The sequence below is a fragment of the Taudactylus pleione genome, unplaced genomic scaffold (genome assembly GCF_031769625.1).
Source record: "Taudactylus pleione unplaced genomic scaffold, aTauple2 ptg000018l, whole genome shotgun sequence".
Taxonomy (NCBI): Eukaryota; Metazoa; Chordata; class Amphibia; order Anura; family Myobatrachidae; genus Taudactylus; species Taudactylus pleione.
Window position 1 is genome coordinate 11,985,226 of NW_028284420.1, and position 20,006 is coordinate 12,005,231.

General features: G+C 42.3%; 1 protein-coding gene across 1 annotated transcript in view; it reads left to right on the top strand.

Moving 5' to 3' along the window:
- Window positions 1–20,006, top strand: part of LOC148540674 (cadherin-like protein 26) — a 134,842-nt gene that overhangs the window by 28,716 nt on the left and 86,120 nt on the right. The window lies entirely within an intron of this gene.

Genomic DNA, 20,006 nt, shown 5'->3' on the forward strand with positions numbered 1-20,006 from the left:
CTATTCGGATTTTGCTGCAATGTATCAGTACTACTTATTAGTGTTATTATTGTTTTTTTGTGACAGATTACATTGTTACTATGTTAACATAGTCTGATGTCATTGAGGTATTTCAGTTACAGCTGTGTTTGTTTTTAATTATATTGGGGGTGGTGTTGTGCACTTTGTCCAATTAACTAATGCCGTTTGTCTGTGTTGCACATGGACATCCGGTCACGTCACTTGGTGTTCAGTATAAAAGTGTCTTGTTAATGTTTGACTGTATCCTGACGAAAGAACAAATAAAGGTTCTGAAACGTTGACATTTGAACTGGGCTTCGTGGAGTTCTTACAAGTCGTCTGAGTGCCGCCTTCACCTATATTCTGTCACATTGTGGCCCTGCATGCGGGGTCATAGTTAAGGAGGGCACCGGACGCAGCTGTTTACAGCATTTGGAGTGCCGACCTACAAAGCAAGTATATATATATATATATATATATATATATATATATATTTATTTTCTTTTTTTTCTTTTTCTATGATTACTTTGGTAATCCTTTCTTAGGGTGTACAAAGGCCCTTTGGTGGATGCAGCTGGACTATATTCAATTTATTTTAACATCATTCATTGGCGCAAGGCTGAACAAAATTCTTGTTATCATATTCAAAAAGACTTGAGGCTGTAATTGCTGCCAAAGGTGCATCAACAAAGTATTGAGCAAAGGCTGTGAATACTTATGTACATGTGATTTATAAAGGCACACATCCACTAGAAGATATGCAAACGACTGTACGATGACGACATTGTAAACGTGCAGTCGTTTGTCAGTCTGTGATGTGCCTACACCAAATGAGCAGTCGTTCAGTGTAGGCACAATCAGTCATCTGTATACATGCTGAACCTGACGATATTGTCAGGTTGTGCAGCATGTTTGCACGATTATAGATGTCTAAACGACCAGTGGGAGTGCGCATCACTGGGCGTATAAGACATTTTTGCAAACGATTTGGAAGTGATTTATGAGCGATTGAACGATAACGATATAGTTATCGTTCAATAAAATCGCTTAGTAGATGTGTGCCTTTAGTTTTTTTTTATTAAATTTGCAAAAATCTCAAAAAAACTTTTTACACATTGTCATTATGGGGTATTGTGAGTAGAATTTTGAGGACAAAAATGAATTTACTCCATTTTGGAATAAGGCTGTAACATAACAAATTGTGGAAAAAGTGAAGCGCTGTGAATACTTTCCGGATGCAGTCTATCTTCCGTCTTTTAATCAGATGTTACTGTATGCTGTACCCTAGGCTATTTACAGGTTGTGATAAATGTTACAAGCCCTAATTTGACAATTTTAAACACAAAAAAATATGACACTAGTCTATCAATGCCAACACTTTTTATACACAAGTTTATGCCATTATGAAAATCACATATTGAATTCAGCTAAAAATGTGCTGATATAACACTAAGATACAGGAAAAAACATGTCAGTCATTACCTGTGATGGTGATAATTGTTGACATGGCATGATAGCACTTATCAGCACGTGTATATTTCATAAACTGTTAAGAAATAATCAGTGTGTGAGGAGAGTAGGATATCTTTGGATGGAACAAATCTTGCTTGCCACCTCGTTTTCTGCCTCCTGTAATTATATTATTGCTTTCAGTCTCCCATCTGCTGATTTTCTACCTCGCATCAGCCAATTTAGTATTATTATTTTTTTTTATGTTTTATTTTTTTTTTACATTTTAAAACGTAGATGCCTGCAGGGTCTGTAACAAATCTCCTAGGAGATATCCTATGCTGTCAACCTACTGCAATGCTAAATCTGCCATAATTCTATCAGATGCCTGAATATAATTTGGACAACATATTAGTCCTAAGTACTAAGCACTCTCAGGAAAAAGACCAGCGAGTGACTTGGTTGTCACCATTTAAAACCTTGCAGAAGTAAATTTCTTGTGCTGTGCATCAAACATACAACTAATTTGGGACGTATAACTGAAGCTTTTTTTTCAACACGACTTAATCAGAATCCTTTTGATAACGCTGTCATTTTTTCAAAATGTTATTTAACACTTACTTTTCTAAAGGCAGCTGTATATTACAGCAGATCTGTGTAAAACATACCAACACAACTTGTGTATATTGATGCCTTTAGGATCCCAGGAAATTATGAAGTTCTGGAAACACTTTATCGTGCAAAAAAAGAAAAAAGTGTAACCCCCCCCCCTTTTACCTCTGCAAAAGGTCTCTAGGTTATTAACTTCCTTGTTGTCTATTGTACTCACCCTTAGCTGCCCGTTAAGTGGCACACCCTTACATCTGTTCATTGCCTCCATCAAAGTATCTGTAGTAGATATAGGCCTACAGTACTTAGGAAAACCCTAATTTAAGTGTTATGGGTGTGTATCATAGCTTTAGTTCACTTAATAATTACACATTTACAAGAGCAAACCTGTGCTTTTCTTATCCGTAGGGATCAGATGTCACTACTACTCCTCTCTGCAAGTGAATCACTCAAATACTGTTAATAGTTTCTTATAAGTTACACAGATAAATGCAAATTAAATGACAAATAATTTGTTATGTATTCAGTCTTTATAACTCACAGTTTTGTACATGTAATACATACCATTTGACCATACTATGGCGAGGCATTTCTTGCAGGCAGGTCATATCCCCTTCTCTTTGAGGGGTGGTGATCGATCTTTGAAATTATTAAGATGTGAATCCAGGTGGATACATCGATTAGAAACTTTCTCTCCCAAGGGGCTAAATGAATCCCTGGGACTTCATTGCTTTTTGTGATTATTATATATGTAGTATGTGGTAATCTATTATGGATTTTGGTCTTTAGTCTGTATATGGGATTCCTAGGTAGTCGTATTTTGATGAATATATCCTTCTGACAATGACATTTTGGGATAAGTGGATTCTCTGATACTTACTGTTTTTATAATTATTGTGATTTAATATATATTGTATTGCTGCAACTAGATGTCTATATATGAGATGTACAGATGGTATACAATTCCCTATCTTCAATTATGTCTTTATTATATATTTATATTGTTATATGGCAACGGGTCATGGTCTCTGACGTCAGTGTTAGGCGCTGAGTTCCGGGACCGGAAGGCAGGAGATATGCACGTGGTGTTGGTGGTGGATTTAAGGTGAGTTGTTTGTACCATTTGTATCCCTGATGACGATGAAGTAAAATACATCGAAACGTTGGAGCAATCCTGTGTGTTGCAGTACTTTATTACCTGAGTGCCACCGAGGGAGGTGCATATTGTGGACGACCGTGCAGCGGGGTTCTGTCGGAAGGCACCAGGGCCAGCATTAATTTCTTTATACTGTGAGTGCCGCCCGAAAGTTATATATATATATATATATATATATATATGCACCCATATCAACATATATTTTGCCTTTTCTGGATAGAAACTCTTTGTCCAATTGAAATATGTTGCCACGAAAATATACCATCCTGTCACTTAGTAAAGGTATTAAATAGCTTTACATAACAGTCTACATAGGGGTCATGGGTTACACCAGCCCATCTTCCTGGTCAAAGTTCTGTGTGTTATATACATTTTTCACTATTGGGTGGTACATAGGGGCCCTTACAAACTTTTGCTATGGGGCCTTCAAATACCTAGTTATGCCCCTGATAGGGGTCTTGCAGATATAAAAGCCAGCACAGTATGCTGTAAGCGTTTTTCAGCCTATTTCTGTTTTCCTTTAAAGTATCCTCCTAACTTGACAATACTAAAGTTTCAGTTTTGGGTGTCTATAAGTTACTGCTCCTCCACTTAACTGAATGAATACTTCAGTCATACAAATGTTCTCTGGATTGATGTAATTGGTTAGGTAATTGACTATTTGACGACATACAGTAACTGCTAAGAGTCATGTGACTCAATCTATATGGTTCTCTCTGCTGGATATACTCCCCCTACACTTCCCTATTTCCTAAGGCTTGTGCAAAGAGTTCTTTATATCAACCAGTTCCAGGTGTAAGCCCTAATGAGCCTGCTACCAGGCTGAAAGGCCCAAAACCTGGAGTGGCCTGTGGATGGAGCCCTCCCTCTCCTCACATCCACACCCCCCAGGACCCAAACCGGATTTTCCAAAAGCCAATACTCTGGTCTGCTTACAAAACAGACTTCTCCTGTGGGTTTTCAGAACACAAAGGCCAAAGACCTAGGACAAATGTACCTGTCATTGACCACTTAACCAGTGCTTATATCACATATCCCCCCCCTTTGTTTTGACCCGTGGGGTGGAACAACCGCAGCCCCCAAACAATGGACACGTGACAAAGCATCTGCATTGGCCAGCTGGCTTCCTGGCCTGTGTTCTACCATAAATTTAAAGGTTTGTAATGCCAAGACCCATCTCGTTATTCTCGCATTACTGTCCTTGTTTTCTGACATCCACTTCAGAGGGTCATGGTCAGTGATCAATCTGAACTTTCTTCCCACCAAGTAGTACCTGAGAGTCTCTAATGCCCACTTTATGGCCAGTGCTTCTTTCTCGACCGTAGCATAGTTTTTTTCATGTACATTTAATTTCTGGCTTAAGAAGAAAATTGGGTGTTCTTCACCCTCTTTGCTTTGGGACAGGACCGCTCCGATGCCTACATCCGACACATCGGTTTCTACAACAAACTCTCTGTCAAAATCAGGGGTCTTCAGAACTGGTTGGGTACATAACACTATTTTTAACTCCTGGAAAGCTTTCTCTGCTTCAGCACCCCATTCCACCATGACTTTCTGTTTGCCTTTGGTAAGGTCAGTCAGTGGGACTGCAATCATGGCAAAATTGGGTATAAACCTCCTATAATACCCAGTGATCCCTAAGAAGGCTCTCACCTGCTTCTTATTCAGGGGTTGTGGCCAGTTTTGTATTGCCTCAATCTTATTGAGCCGTGGCTTTATCAAACCTCTGCCAATGGTGTACCCAAGATATTTTACTTCTTCCATCCCCAGACAACACTTTTTTGGGTTGGCTGTCAAACCTGCCTTATAGATAGAGTCCAACACTGCTTGTACTCTGGGTAAGTGAGATTGCCAATCAGGACTATGAATGACCACATCATCCAGATAAGCAGCATCATACTGTCTATGGGGCCTTAAAATCCTATCCATCATTCTTTGAAAGGTAGCAGGTGCCCCATGTAGCCCAAAGGGCAACATCTTGTATTGAAACAACCCCTCTGGTGCAGAAAAAGCTGTCTTTTCTTTGGCATTCTCAGTTAATGGCACTTGCCAATACCCTTTGTTTAAGTCATGAGTAATTAAATATCTGGCTGTCCCCAGCCATTCAATTAGTTCGTCCAACCTAGGCATAAGGTAGGCATCTAACTTTGACACACTGTTCAATTTTCGGAAGTCATTGCAGAATCACACACTCCCATCAGGTTTTGGAATGAGCACAATGGGACTTGACCACTCACTATGCGATTCTTCAATTACACCCAACTCTAAATTATTTTTAATTTCCTTCGAGACTGATTCTCTTTGGGCTTTTGGTAACCTATAGGGTTTTAGGTTAACCTTAACCCCTGGGTCAGTGATTATGTCATGTTTGATGACCATGGTTTTCTCTGGTAGGTCAGAAAACAGCACCCTATTTGTGATCACAAATTCCTTAACTTCCTGCTGTTGACTGGCTGACAGGGCTTTTGCCACTGTCACTTCGGGTACCATGGGCCCAGGGTTTACTGGAGGGGCTCGGATGGCTGACAGTGCTGCTCTATCCTTCCAGGGTTTTATAAGATTTACATGGTATATCTGTTCTGGCTTTCTTTTCCCCAGCTGGTAAACTTTAGAATTGACCTGCCCCACTTTTTCTAAGATTTCAAAGGGTCCTTGCCAGTTAGCCAAAAGTTTACTTTCTATTGTGGAAACCAACACCAACACTCTGTCCCCAGGAGCAAAGTTGCGTAAGCGAGTATTGTGGTTGTATACCCTCTGCTGTGTCTGTTGGGCCTGTTGCAAGTGCTCTCTTACTATCAGCACCACAGCAACAATTCTTTCTTGCATTTGAGAAACATGCTCAATAACTGTTTTATACGGGCTGGACTGCCACTCCCATGTCTCTTTGGCAATGTCAAGTAACCCCCTTGGATGTCTCCCGTACAATAAATCAAAAGTGGAAAACCCTGTGGAGGATTGGGGAACCTCTCTTATGGTCAACAGCAAATAAGGTAACAAGTAATCCCAATCTCTACCATCTTTGTCCACTACTTTCGTTAGCATGTGTTTTAAAGTTTTATTAAACCTCTCCACTAACCCATCGGTCTGAGGATGGTACACAGAGGTTCTTAATTGGTCAATTTTTAACAGGCGGCATAACTCCTTCATGATTTATGACATAATTGGGGTACCTTGGTCAGTCAGAATCTCCTTAGGTATTCCCAACCTGCTGAAGACATGGACTAATCCTCTAGCAATGGTCTTGGTTGATGTGTTGCGTAATGGTATAGTTTCCGGGTACCTGGTAGCGTAATCCATTATCACCAGAATATATTGATGGCCCCGAGGAGATTTCATTAATGGCCCAACCAAATCCATAGCTATTCTTTCAAACAGAACCTCAATAATGGGTAATGGAACCAGGGGACTTTTGAAATGTGGCCTTGGAGCATGATACTGACATCAGGGCAGGATGCACAATAGTCAGATACCTCTTTATGGATCCCAGGCCAAAAAAACCTCTGCACAATTCGCTCAGTAGTTTTCTCTACCCCTAGGTGGCCTGCCGTTATATGACCATGGGCCAGATCTAACACTGTTCTTCTGTATGCTTTGGGAACTATTCATTGTTCCACAATATCTCCCCCCTTATTAGTCACATGACATACTGCCATGTGAGGATATGACAAAGGACTATCGGGGTCTATGGGTTTACCATTGATCACCTTGACATTCAACTGGCTTTTACCAGAGTAGGGTCATTTAACTGCTCCACGGCAAAGACCTCTCTTCTGACCTCTAAATCAGGCAGACGATCAATGGTTCAACAACACTACCGACCTCAGTGGGAGGCACATCACTTGGCGAGCCACCATCATGCTCCGCATTTTCTAGTTCGCCAATCATACTAGAAAAAGGGAACATCTCTGACTCTGCTACTACATCAGTAACCCTCTCAAACGAGTCAGGGTGATTTACATCTGTGCAAAATCGGCGTTCCCACAACTTCCAGAAGTGAGCAAAGTCTCTCCTCAATATTGCATCATACATTAAGCCATGTACCAAATCCACAGAGACTATCGCGGAACCACATGATGTCGCAATGTTCACTTCTGCAGTTATATAATAGCGAGTGTCCCCATGTATGCAGGTCACACCAACAGTTTTCCCCTTACGCTTCAAGGGGTTCACCAGCTTAGCTTTCACAAGTGTCACCAGGCTACCAGAATCTAACAGTTCCTCTACACGGTTGCCTTCTACAGTAAGTACACACATGTGCTTATCAGTCTCAGCCCGCTGGTTGGCAGTACAGGCTGGCTGTGCAAAGAAAGACCCCCTGTGGTATACATGAGCAGTATCACATTGCATAGGTTCAGAGGTAAGTGGACAATTAGCTGCAATATGGCCGAAGCCACCACATCGGAAACACTGAATCACATTATAATCTAGTCTTTTATGGGGAAGGAACCTTCCTGGCCTAGCTGGCCTGTCTCCAGGTTCCTCACCCTCAGTCTTAGGTACATTCCATCGCCCAGCACCCTTCTCCCCTGGGACAGTCTTACCAGTGCCAATGGGAGTTCGCCGTTGCACCATTGGGGCTCGGTGGGGCAGACTCAACAGTTCCTCAGCTGCCACATACCTCTCCACCAGTTCGACTAGCTGGTCTGCGGACTTAGGGTCTGCATGGCTCACCCACTTGCGCAGAGATGCAGGCAGCGATTTTAGATACCGGTCCATCACAACTCTTTCCACAATCAGTGGACCTGTCAGCGTCTCGGGCTGCAGTTATTTTGTGGTTAGATGGACGAGGTCATGCATCTTTGAGCGTGGAGGTTTTTCCATTTGTAACTCCCAGCGGTAGACTCGTTAGGCCCGAACAAATGAGGTGACTCCCAAGGGGGTTAGGATCTCTTGTATTAACTTTGCAAAGTCCTTGGCATCAGCCAGGAATAAATCATAGTAGGCCTTTTGTGGTTCTCCAGACAGGAAGGGTGCCACAAGACTTGCCCACTGTTCCTTGGGCCAACTCTCCCTTTCTGAGGTTCTCTCAAAGGCCGTAAGATACACCTCCACGTCATCACTCGGGGTCATCTTCTGTAAAAAATGACTGACTCGTATACAGCGAGTGTGGGTTGGAGGGTCAGTGGAAGCATCTCCAGCCCGGGCTACCAAGTGTTGTACTACCTCTTTTAAGGCCTAGTGGGTTTCCTCAATGGTGATTTGTTGTTGCCTCTGGGCTGTCTCCAAGGCCAACAGTTGCACATTGGTGGATTCCTGCTGAGCTCTGGTAGCTACCTGCTGCAGTTTGTTCATTTCCTGCTGAGCTGCCGTAGCTTGGAGTAAGGCTTTAACAATGTCCTCCATTTTGTCCTGGGGTGTAGGTTGGAAGCAGAATCTGGCTTCTCTAAGCATCTGCGGAAGCCACCTCTATGGACTTCAAAGGACACAACTTTATATCCACACTGACAAATTGGTGTCTGTCCCTTTAAATTTTAAACGAAAATTTTTCCTTGCTGCAATTTCAGTGTGTGATTGCCCGCATTCTCCACCTCTTGTGACACGGAATAGGGGTCCCCCTCCTGGGGTAGATGGACTCCCTCTTTACACACACTGCAGCCAGTGAAACAGGACACAATTTTAAAATAAACATAAACAATATCCTAACCCATCTGGGTTCTAACTAGACAGTAAGTTCCCTCACTATCAGACCACTAAACAAAATCCCCATCCACAGTACCTTCTGGTTTACAGCCAAGAGTGTCTCAGAGCAAGGTAACCTACGGCCTGCTCTCCCAGGTATGAGACACTCAGTTACCACTGAACACAGCTTATATCAGCCAGTTCCAGCCCTAATGAGCCTGCTACCTAGCTGAAAGGCCCAAAACCTGGATGGAGCCCTCCCTCTCCTCACGTCCACACTCCCAGGACCCAAACCGGCTATTCCAAAAGCCGATACTCTGGTCTGCTTACAAAACAGACTTCTCCTGGGGTTTTTTAGAACACATAGGCCAAATGTACCTGCCATTGACCACTTTACCAGTGCTTCTATCACAATATATATATATATATATATATATATATACACACACACACACACACACACACATGTATATCTCTCCTAATAGTATAGTTATCTCTACTGTCTAGACTGGCTCTGTCTGCTCTAGAAGTGTGGAATAACTACTAACAGCCTGAACCCTGTGCTGCCACTCCCATTTGAAATCTGCTCACCACCTCCTGAAGGCAGATGTTCTGTATGTTGAGTTATTGAGTGCTGCTTGCTTGTCACTAGGAATGAGGGAGATCCAATAACCGCAGACTGAATAACCTCTGACAGGCTGGCTTTCACAGCATCTGTCCGTCCCTGCCTCTTGTCAGCTCTCACAGCCCTTATGCTGAGTAGCTTGGCATCCACTCCACTTCTGGCAGTACTTCTCTCAGCAGCTCCGCCCCACAACTGTCTCTGGGTGACCAGATTGACTCATGTACTCTACTACCATTGAAAGTCAGACCTTGCAGCCGCACCCACCAAGCCCATACTGGCTCTGAGCTACAGTATGCTGATGAGTAAGAGGCTGGCCAAGTCACATTATAATATTAAGCATGGAACTATGTGATCCTGCTTCATCTTGATGTATTAAGGAAACTGTAGTGTCTGTGGGGAGAGTTATCATACACATGTTTAACCAAGTAAATATATTTACAATACTTACGCCAGAATTAAAGAGTAAAGAGCTATCCAACCTGTGTAATGCGGGAACTAAAGATAGATACTCTGGTGGTGCTCCCCTAGAGTTTGCGTAGATGAACAACTCATGGGGACACTACTTAATAATATCTGCTAAAATACAATTTTATTTCAAGTCATTAAAATGCAAAGACGTACAAACACAGAAGAAGGAAGATTCCAGGTGAGTCTTCACCTATGCATTGATATAATCATACACAATTTAACACCCGGAAAATTCCAATTCACTTAAATATGTGCTATCTTGATAGACAGTATACAATTGTACCTAGTGTCAAACTCAAGTTTTCATTAATCGCAAAAATGTAAACAATTCTCTAAGGTATTGTGTTGCCATCATGTTGTTTAACTAGATTAAGAAATCCCTAGATAATATACAATTGTATCAAGAGCAACATATTGCTTTCTGAAAAGGATTCTTAGCAGTGTATATAAAATTATATTGCAATTTCTTAGTGTCCAGGTTGCACTATTCATTCATGACAGTGGCCCTCATTCAGAGCCACTCGCTAGCGGCAGTACGCTCGTTCCGAGCGATGATCGCACATCTGCGCATGCGTACGGTTTTTAGTACGCATGCGCGAACCAGTCAGTGTGACCGAAAATCATTGGTACGCAATATAGCGAGGGCCTGCTATTTTGAGTGACAGAATGAGGCATATGTGGGTGGTAACAGGGGAAGGTGCTTGAAAACGGGGAGTGGAGATCCGAACGCAGGCGTGCTTAAAGGTCAAACGGGCGTTTTAAGGGAGTGCATAATTAATACAGCAGCGTCATTGACCACATCACTTGGTTTTTTTTAACTCAGAACTGCTCGCAAAATAGCGGTTGAAAACACCAACCACAAGAATAGCGAGCAGTTCATACGCTGTACGATGTACTCGATTAATCTAATAAATAGCGGACATGACGTATGGTGCGTGCGGCCAGGGGGCGTTTTTATCAAAAAAACGAGCGTATGTTTTGCTCGCTCGTTCAGACTTAGAGGTGGGAACAGACTGCAATTTGCGAACGGATCATTTGAATAGCCACCCCTTGTTTTTGAACGAACGACCACAAATAGCGAACGGCTCTGAATCAGGCCCAGTATTCCTAAACTTCAGTTTTTCATATTACAGAATTTACACAAGCAGCGACAATATGTCTAGAAACACATATCAGAAACCCCTCTATTTTTGTTGCATAGGAAGAGCAATAATCAGACCTCACATTTCAAGTTATTTTTCTGTAAAGATATAAAAACAATCACACTTCATTATATCTCATGATTGTTAATTTTGGAATACCAGCAAGTGTCAAAGGTAAGTACAGATGTGGGGCCTCATTTATTAACGAGTTTTATCACCAAAACGAGTGATACATTTCACTGTGTATGATAAATGGTGCTCCAGCCAATCAGCTCCCAACTGTCAACTGTTAGGAAAATGACAGTTGGGAGCTGAGTGGCTGGAGCACCATTTATCATACACAGTGATATTTATCACTCGTTTTGGTGATAAAACTCATTAATAAATGGGGGCCGTAGTAGGAAAAGATTAACCAATGGGTGGATGGGTTACTGCTGTTTCGTATTTGTTATAAAAAAACTTAATAAAAAATGAGTGCACCTAGTCCTCCAAACAGGAAAAATAACACTAGAAAAAAGAATTGTAAGAAAAGATTGAAAAGACTCAGTGACCCAAAATATAGGGCATCTACTGTTCCCCCTTGTGTTCAAATGTGTAGGCAGCGGAGGGTAGAATGAGAGTGTTAGACTTCACAGTGGCTGAGTATAATGAGCTGCTTTGCTGTCGGCTCGTGCTGGTTACCAAAAAATCTTATTACAGATGAGAGAGCAGTAAGGAAGAATAAAGAAACCTTACTTGCAGGTGTGGGTAAATGTGAGGTCTGTGCCCAGCGGACACCTCGGTCCAACGTTCGTTTCGCCCGTTGCTGGCTTGGTCACGGAGAGTACCGGGTGTAGAGACTTAGCCAGTATAAATCATCTTTTCTGACCTCTCAGCTTTCCCACTTTTCACACCTGCAAGTAAGGTTCTTTATTCTTATACAATGATACAATGTGTAGTCAATGTGCAATGCTCATCACATATGTTAATACTTTTTATACACATATGTGCCCCTAGTGTATTGCCGTGGAATGATACATCCCAGTATGTCCTTCCACAGTTTTACTTTTAGGGCATGCTAACAGTGTGGAAGGGCAAGTTGGGATGTGTACTTACACAGCAGCTGGAGTGCCACACATTGCATACCCATGGCCTAGGCATTGTATAGTCATCAATAGGTTACACTACTACACCTGTCACTGTGGTGCCTTTTTCTATTATATGAAATAAAATTAGTGTGTACTACTCCTGGACTTCCCCCTTAATTTATGGTTGCCATCACCTGTATTAAACTAATTAATACTGCTGCGTCTCCTAATTCATTGTTCCCCTAATAGTACACAGAAAGCTGGGAGACTAAGCGTGACTAAGCTGCAGCGGGTATATCCGCCTCCTCCCTCCCTCTCCTGGAGCAGCCAGTACAGTACAAGTGCACATGGACTTCTGCATTTCGGCATTGCTGATGGTGACCCAGATGAGCAGAGGCCTCTGTGTACCCATCCTGCTGCTACTTGCAATGCCGGCTTACCTACTGTCGCACTCTCCCAGCTCCCATCAGCAGTACAGCCCAGCCACATTGGAAGGCCCACATCCAGTTGCTTATCTACAGCTGCAATAACCTGCTGCTCCATCCTTTGCATATATACCTGCAGCAGCATCAGGTCTCTATCTGACATCAGCAGAGAGCTCCTGTCACACTCAGGCACTGTATTCTTGCTCTTCAGCAGCCTCACTACTACCAGATTCTTGAAGAGACAACATCCAATGGCAGCTGGAGTTCAATGAGGAGGGGGGTACAGGACCACAAAGAGACATACCGGGGAGGGAGCAAGTTCCCCGGGAGGTGGGGAGCAACGGGCACACTGAGGTCTGCGGGGCACTGAGACACATCCATAAAGGCAGGATGCATTTTTGCAGTTTAAAATTGGCACCCCATTAAATAAAACAGCAAAGTGGGAATGCTACAGGGGTACAGATCCCATAAATGTAGACACATTTTTTATTAACAATCTATTAAAAACTCCCAGTTGTTTGGGATATATTAGGCTTAGCACAACACATTTCTGTCCTCATTGTTTTCACATAAATTAAGTTTTTATCTACTTGCAAATTGACAAGAAACCCTGTACATTGTTAGTCGAGTAACGGAACATATGTTGATCCCATTGCAGTGTCAAGGAGATATATACAGAGTGCTCCAGTTCATTATTTGCTGAAAGAAACAGACTGCTTTTGACGGCTATTTACTGCGCCTCTGAATGTTCCCGGGAGCTTGCCTCAATTCTATTTCTCCAAAATAATATCATAATTAATCTTTATTAGTCGGCAGAACATCACATGCTGTTTTTGTAAATTTAAATGCCTCAGCCTCCTAACACTAATCTATATTCAATATGTAACAGGCACCCAGACCCTCCTGATAGCCAACAAATTAATTCTAATTAGCATTTCTTCCTCTGAATGGAGATAGAGACATGTCAGTGCCTAATACTGCATCTGCCCAACAACTCACAAACTTTAAAATCACACATGCAGGATCTCCTAGAATAACATGTCCTGGTCTTCTTTTCAATGTTTTTGATAAGTCTGACATTGGATTTTAGCAGAGTAGTAAGGAAATAAATTCATGTTACTACTGTAAGTTTAACATGATAACATTGGGTTTATAAGGTGTCAGAGATGATGGCCATAGACCAGAGATGGGCAACCTAATGTACTTCAAGGGCCTCCTTCCTTCAAAGGGTCAGACATTAACAATAAATTCAAGAATGAAAAACGGAATAAATATTACCTTGGAATGGCCAAATACTTCAAAATACTGTAGCACCTTGTGCCCTTCTGCTGCCACTTGCCACAAAATGCACTCAGATCCTCATATATACTCCAACACTCTCCCACATGCCACTTAAATGGTCTAACCTCAGAACATGTCTTCCACATGCATAACCTCCACATATTCTTTTCACACTTCCATAACATGCCTCTCACACCTCAGACCTCCTCCAGATGTCCATCACCACCACATGCCCATCAGATATTTCCACATGCCCTTAATGTGCCCATCAGACCTCCTCTAATTGCATCTCAAACCACTCCTACATGTTTTTCACACATCCCCAACATGTCTCTCAACTGCCTACATGCCTCTCACTCTTCATTATCACGTTTCTTCCACCTGCCCCTATTCTACTTACTTTTAAAGTTAGTGCTAGTAGGTACTGCTCTGTGTCCTGCCCACTGTACTCCCTCCTCTTCTGGTATGCTGCATTGGACTCTTGATAGGGAAGTCGGCTACTCAAATCTTAAACTGGCCATCCACTATACAATTTTCTATCAGATATCTGTCCAATCTGGCTGGTTGGAATGAAAACTGGTAATGTATGGGAGCAAATGACAGTCGTCCATTTGCTCACAAACACTGGAAAATAGCCCAAAATGGTTGGTTAAAACACACAAATTTAACCAATTTGAACAATTTTTTTTGTCCTTTTTTCAGTGTTTAAAACCATATGATCGACTGTCATTTTCTCCTATACATTACAAGGTTTTCATACCAAAACCTGCCAGATTTTACAGATATCTGACAGAAAATTGTATAGTGGATGCCCAGCTTTACTCTGCACTTTAGAGAATAAGTGATATCTTCAACAACCAGCTGGGTTCCACAAGTTAATGATAACTGGGTTATCTGTTGCCCAACAGAATTTGGTACTAGATTGGGGATGTAGTTATGAGACCGGCGGCCGTGATGCTGCCGGTCTCAATACCTACATCGAAATCCTGACAAGGGACTTAAGATAGGCATCAGAATACAGATGCCTATCTTATTCCTGATGCCGGAATGCTGAAGGATGCCAGCCCGAACTAGGTAAGTCTGGGGCGCCCTTAGCCTTAGCCATGGGGGGGAAGAGGGTTAGGTTTAGGCAGCGTCGCGGGGTTAGGGTTAGGTTTTGTGGGGCTTTGGCACCTCTACGGGAGAGGGTTAGGGTTAGGCACCCCCGGGGGGGAGGTTAGGGTTGGGCACCACTAAGGGAGGGTTAGGTTTGGGGGGGGACAGGGGTAGGGATAAGGTACTTACCTGCCCTGTCGGGATCTTCTCCCTTCAGGCTGCCGGTGTCAGGATATGAACCGGTGGGATATCATACCCATTCCCTAGATTAGGGTGGCAAGGGACTGCTTTTTACATTTATGCTTATTTGTGAGTATATAAGTATGCTCAGTGCTAGTTGCCTGGAAGATATATGTATATAAGTAAAGATGTGCGATTCGGATTTCCTCTAATACGAACACACCCGAACTTAGGGGTTTCGAGTCAAATCGAGTCCCAGTTCGGAATCAGTTTGGGATTCCAAGTTGAACAGAGTCCTGGTTTGGTTTTGTAGCAAGTTCAGAACTCAGATTTAACCACTTGCCTGGCATGGACGTAAGCTTCTGTCCACATCAGGCAGTTCTTTATCTGTACTGGACATAAAATTTTGTCCAGACAGATAAACATGAGGGCAGCTACAGGAAGAGAATCTTCCCACAGCTGCTGCTCTCAGAGGGACCTTCTGGTCCCATCAGTTATCAGCACCCTCTCCCCCTCTGTCTGCTGTGCTGCCGATCACTACTGATTGGTCAGAAAAGCAGGACCCCCTACCCAGCGCCTGCAGAACTAAGCAGCCGCTGGGGAAAATTAAGTTAACTTCCCCCCTCACGATCCCCTTACATACCTGGTGCCTGGATCCGGTCTCAAATTGAACGTCACGATGGTCTCGATGTTTCCGATGTTCCTATGGTGGTTCCGATGTTCCGGTATTTGAAAAAACAATTTTTTTTTAAAAATCTTTAAAAAAAAAAAAATATATATTTTTTGGATGAAACCATTTTAAATAAGTTAAAATGGATGTACCTCACCTAATTCACTCACAAAAAACCCCCCAACAATTTTGGAGCGGTTTTAGAAAAAAAAAATGGTCAGTTAAGTGGTTAAATACCGAACTCAGATTTTGGATTGCATGAAAACAGATACAAATTACATGATTTTAGCTGTGTTATTGATTTTTTTAATAGATTTTTCGGGAATCCAAAACCGAACCAAAACCAAATCTGAACCAATATACTTGAGGGTGGTTTTGCCAAAGCACAATGATGAATTAGAACCAAAGCCAAGGCACAGGGTTCCACGCATATCTCTAATTCTCTCTATATAAGTGTTATAAAGATGAATACAAGGAGGAAAAAGGACAAATACTGTGAGGTTGGGGACATTTATTGCTTAAATTCTTTAAATGAAGTGGTAAGCTGCCCAGGAATTCCATTGGGTACACATTCTAACTTAGATTGGAAGGGGAGGGGGTCCAAGCTACTATAATGGCTAAGGCCCCATGGTCAGGACACAAATGTACTTAGAAGGCTGCTGCTTTGCGGACTGAGCTACTCTACCAGACAGCTCCTTTCCTTGCCTGATCACTTCCTCCCTTGACATATTTTTTTGTTCTTGCCCAGGTAATACAGTTGCTGCTGTTCCTACTTTATTTTGTCGTCATTACTTAGACATGTAACTTCACCAGCTTGTCCTTGGATTTACCTCTGCATTAACCTATTGGTAAAAACAAAACTGCCTTACTGTGCATCTAACCCATCTGCTTCTGACATTGCTTTGTTTCTAGTCTTCTCTACTGAACTCTGATTTTAATGTAATGCTGTGTATCCACTTGCAGATAGTGGAACGACAGTACGATTACAACATCATAATTGTACAGTCGTTCCTCTTCCCCTGCAGTGCCTACACTGAACAATATGTCGTTCAGTGCAGACACCCTCCCTCATCCCTGAACATGGCCAATCTGTCATTATCGGCAGATTGACCAGCATGTTCAGGCGCTGATTGATGTTGGAAACGACCAGTAGGAGCACGCATCGCTGGTCTTTTCCAACATTAAACTGCCCGGCTTATGCACAATTAATGAGCGATTGAGCGATTACAATGTCGTAATTGTTCAATTGCTCATTATATCTGCAAGTGGATACGCGGCTTAACTCTAACCATTACACTCTAATTTGATGTGATGCTTACACTTTTGCACAGTGCACCTCTTCAGATTTGGACACATAACTAAGCATACTTTGCTGTAATGGTCATATAGATGCACAAATCAACCTTAAAGTGAATCATGATTGTTTCATGCATCTAAGTAAGACTTTAGTCATACTAGCTTCAGTGTGAAAATTTCATTTATAGACTGTTTTGTAGTAGTATGCTTAAAATATGTACTCATTGTTGCCCTGGATAACTCAAGATCATGCTCTGTTCTCATCAACAGGTTCATAATTGCTCTCAATACCCACTATATGTATCACACACATAACTCATTTAAAATGCAAGCACAATGTTGAGCAGTTTCACGTTAATGCCTGGGGGGTGGGTTCGTGTGTACTACACACCATGCACCGATAGATACGCCCCTTACTGAGCAGTCTCAGTGAAGGCAGAGATGATGACATTGTATAGTGCTTGCCCTGCTCATGTTGGAACAGATTCATAATTTGGAGCAAAGCAAAAACAGGAGTAACTTTCCACCATTGCAAAACCATGTTGCATTACAGGTCGAACAGGTTTTAAGAGGTTATGGAAGTTATTTTGTGGAATATCCCCCAAAAACAGACATTTTCAAGGAATCCCCACAAAAGCTAGTTATCACTGTCCCCTGGATGTAAAAAGGAGAAACTGCAGCAGATATCTCTGATATGGACTATCTATTGCATATATTTGTTACACATATGTTGTAGTCATATATATATATATATATATATATATATATAATGTCCCGCAATGTCCCGGCACTCACTGTTAAATGACAATACTTGCGCTGGTGCCTTCCTAGGAACAAGGCTGTTCCTTGATAATGGGCACTAGCCTGAAACGCCGTTGGAATAAAGAAGTACATTTTTACACACGCGCCGAGTGCCGCCAGTCTTTCCTGTCTATATACATATACAGTCAGGTGCATAAATATTGGGACATTGACAGAATTTTCATATTTTGGCCTCTATTTACCACCACGATGACTTTGAAATGAAACAAACAATGTGTGCTTTAACTGCAGACTTTCAGATTTAATTTGAGGGTAATTACATCCAAATCAGGTCAACAGTGTAGGAATTACAACGGTTTCTATATGTGCCTCCCACTTTTTAAGGGGCCAAAAGTAATGGGACTATCAACTCAAAAGCTATTTCATGGACAGGTGTGGGCTATTCCCTTGTTATTTCATTATCAATTAAGCAGGTAAAAGGTCTGGAGTTGATTCTAGGTGTGATATTTGATTTGGAATCAGTTGCTGTCGACTCTCAATATGAGATCCAAAGAGCTGTCACTATCAGTGAAGCAAGCCATCATTAGGCTGAAAAATCCAAACAAACCCATCAGAGAGATAGCAAAAACATTAGGTGTGGCCAAATCAACTGTCTGGAACATTCTTAAAAAGAAAGAACGCACCGGAGAGCTCAGCAACATCAAAAGACTCGGAAGACCACGGAAAACAACTGTGGTGGATAATAGAAGAATTATTTCCCTGGTGAAGAAAAACCCCTTCACAACAGTTGGCCAAATCAAGAACACTCTCCAGGAGGTAGGTGTATATATGTTAAAGTCAACAATCATGAGAAGACTTCACAAGAGTGAATATAGAGTGTTCACCACAAGATGTAAACCATTGGTGAGCCACAAAAACAGGAAGATCAGATTAGAGTTTGCCAAACAACATCTAAAAAAGCCATTACAGTTCTGGAACAATATCCTATGGACAGATGAGACAAAGATCAACTTGTTCCAGAGTGATGGGAAGAGAGAAGGAAAGGAACTGCTCATGATCCAAAACATACCACCTCATCAGTGAAGCATGGTGGTGGTAGTGTCATGGCGTGGGCATGTATGGCTGCCAATGGAACTGGTTCCCTTGTATTTATTGATGATGTGACTGCTGACAAAAGCAGCAGAATGATTTCTGAAGTGTTTCGGGCAATATTATATGCTCATATTCAGTCAAATGCTTCAGAACTCATTGGACGGCGCTTCACAGTGCAGATGGACAATGACCCGAAGCATACTGCAAAAGCAACCAAAGAGTTTTTTAAGGCTAAAAGTGGAATGTTATGCAATGGCCAAGTCAATCCCCTGACCTGAATCCGATTGAGTATGCATTTCACTTGATGAAGACAAAACTGAAGGGAAAATGCCCCAAGAACAAGCAGGAACTGAAGACATTTGCAGTAGAGGCCTGGCAGAGCATCACCAGGGATGAAACCCAGCATCTGGTGATGTCTATGCGTTCCAGACTTCAGGCTGTAATTGCCTGCAAAGGATTTGCAACAAAGTATTAAAAAGTGAAAGTTAGATTTAGGATTGTTTAGTTTGTCCCATTACTTTTGGCCGCTTAAAAAGTGGGAGGCACATATAGAAACCGTTGTAAAACACCGTTCACCTGATTTGGATGTAATTACCCTCAAATTAAATCTGAAAGTCTGCAGTTAAAGCACATCTTGTTTGTTTCATTTCAAAGCCATTGTGGTGGTGAATAGAGGCCAAAATATGGAAATTCTGTCAATGTCCCAATATTTATGCACCTGACTGTATATTGTTGATACTGTTGGAACAAGGAATGCTGGCATGTGTAGTTCCACAGCTACATATACTAATTACCGCTAAATACATCACAGTAGTGCTGCTGTTAGGGTCTGCTCAAACTGTGGCAGGGCATGCTGACATGTGTAGTTATGCTGCAACCATAATTGTCACGGCCAGGGGTCAAAGTGGGCTGGAACGGGGCGGAAATGCTTTCCGTCTGTTCCATTTGGGGACCGGCCCACCTTACCTGGCCAATTAGCACTCAGCCCGGCTCCCCAGGGAGGCTCCATTTGCCGGGCACTTGCTGAGATTTTGTTGCCAGCAAGCACCCAGCTCCTTCCCCGCAGCGGC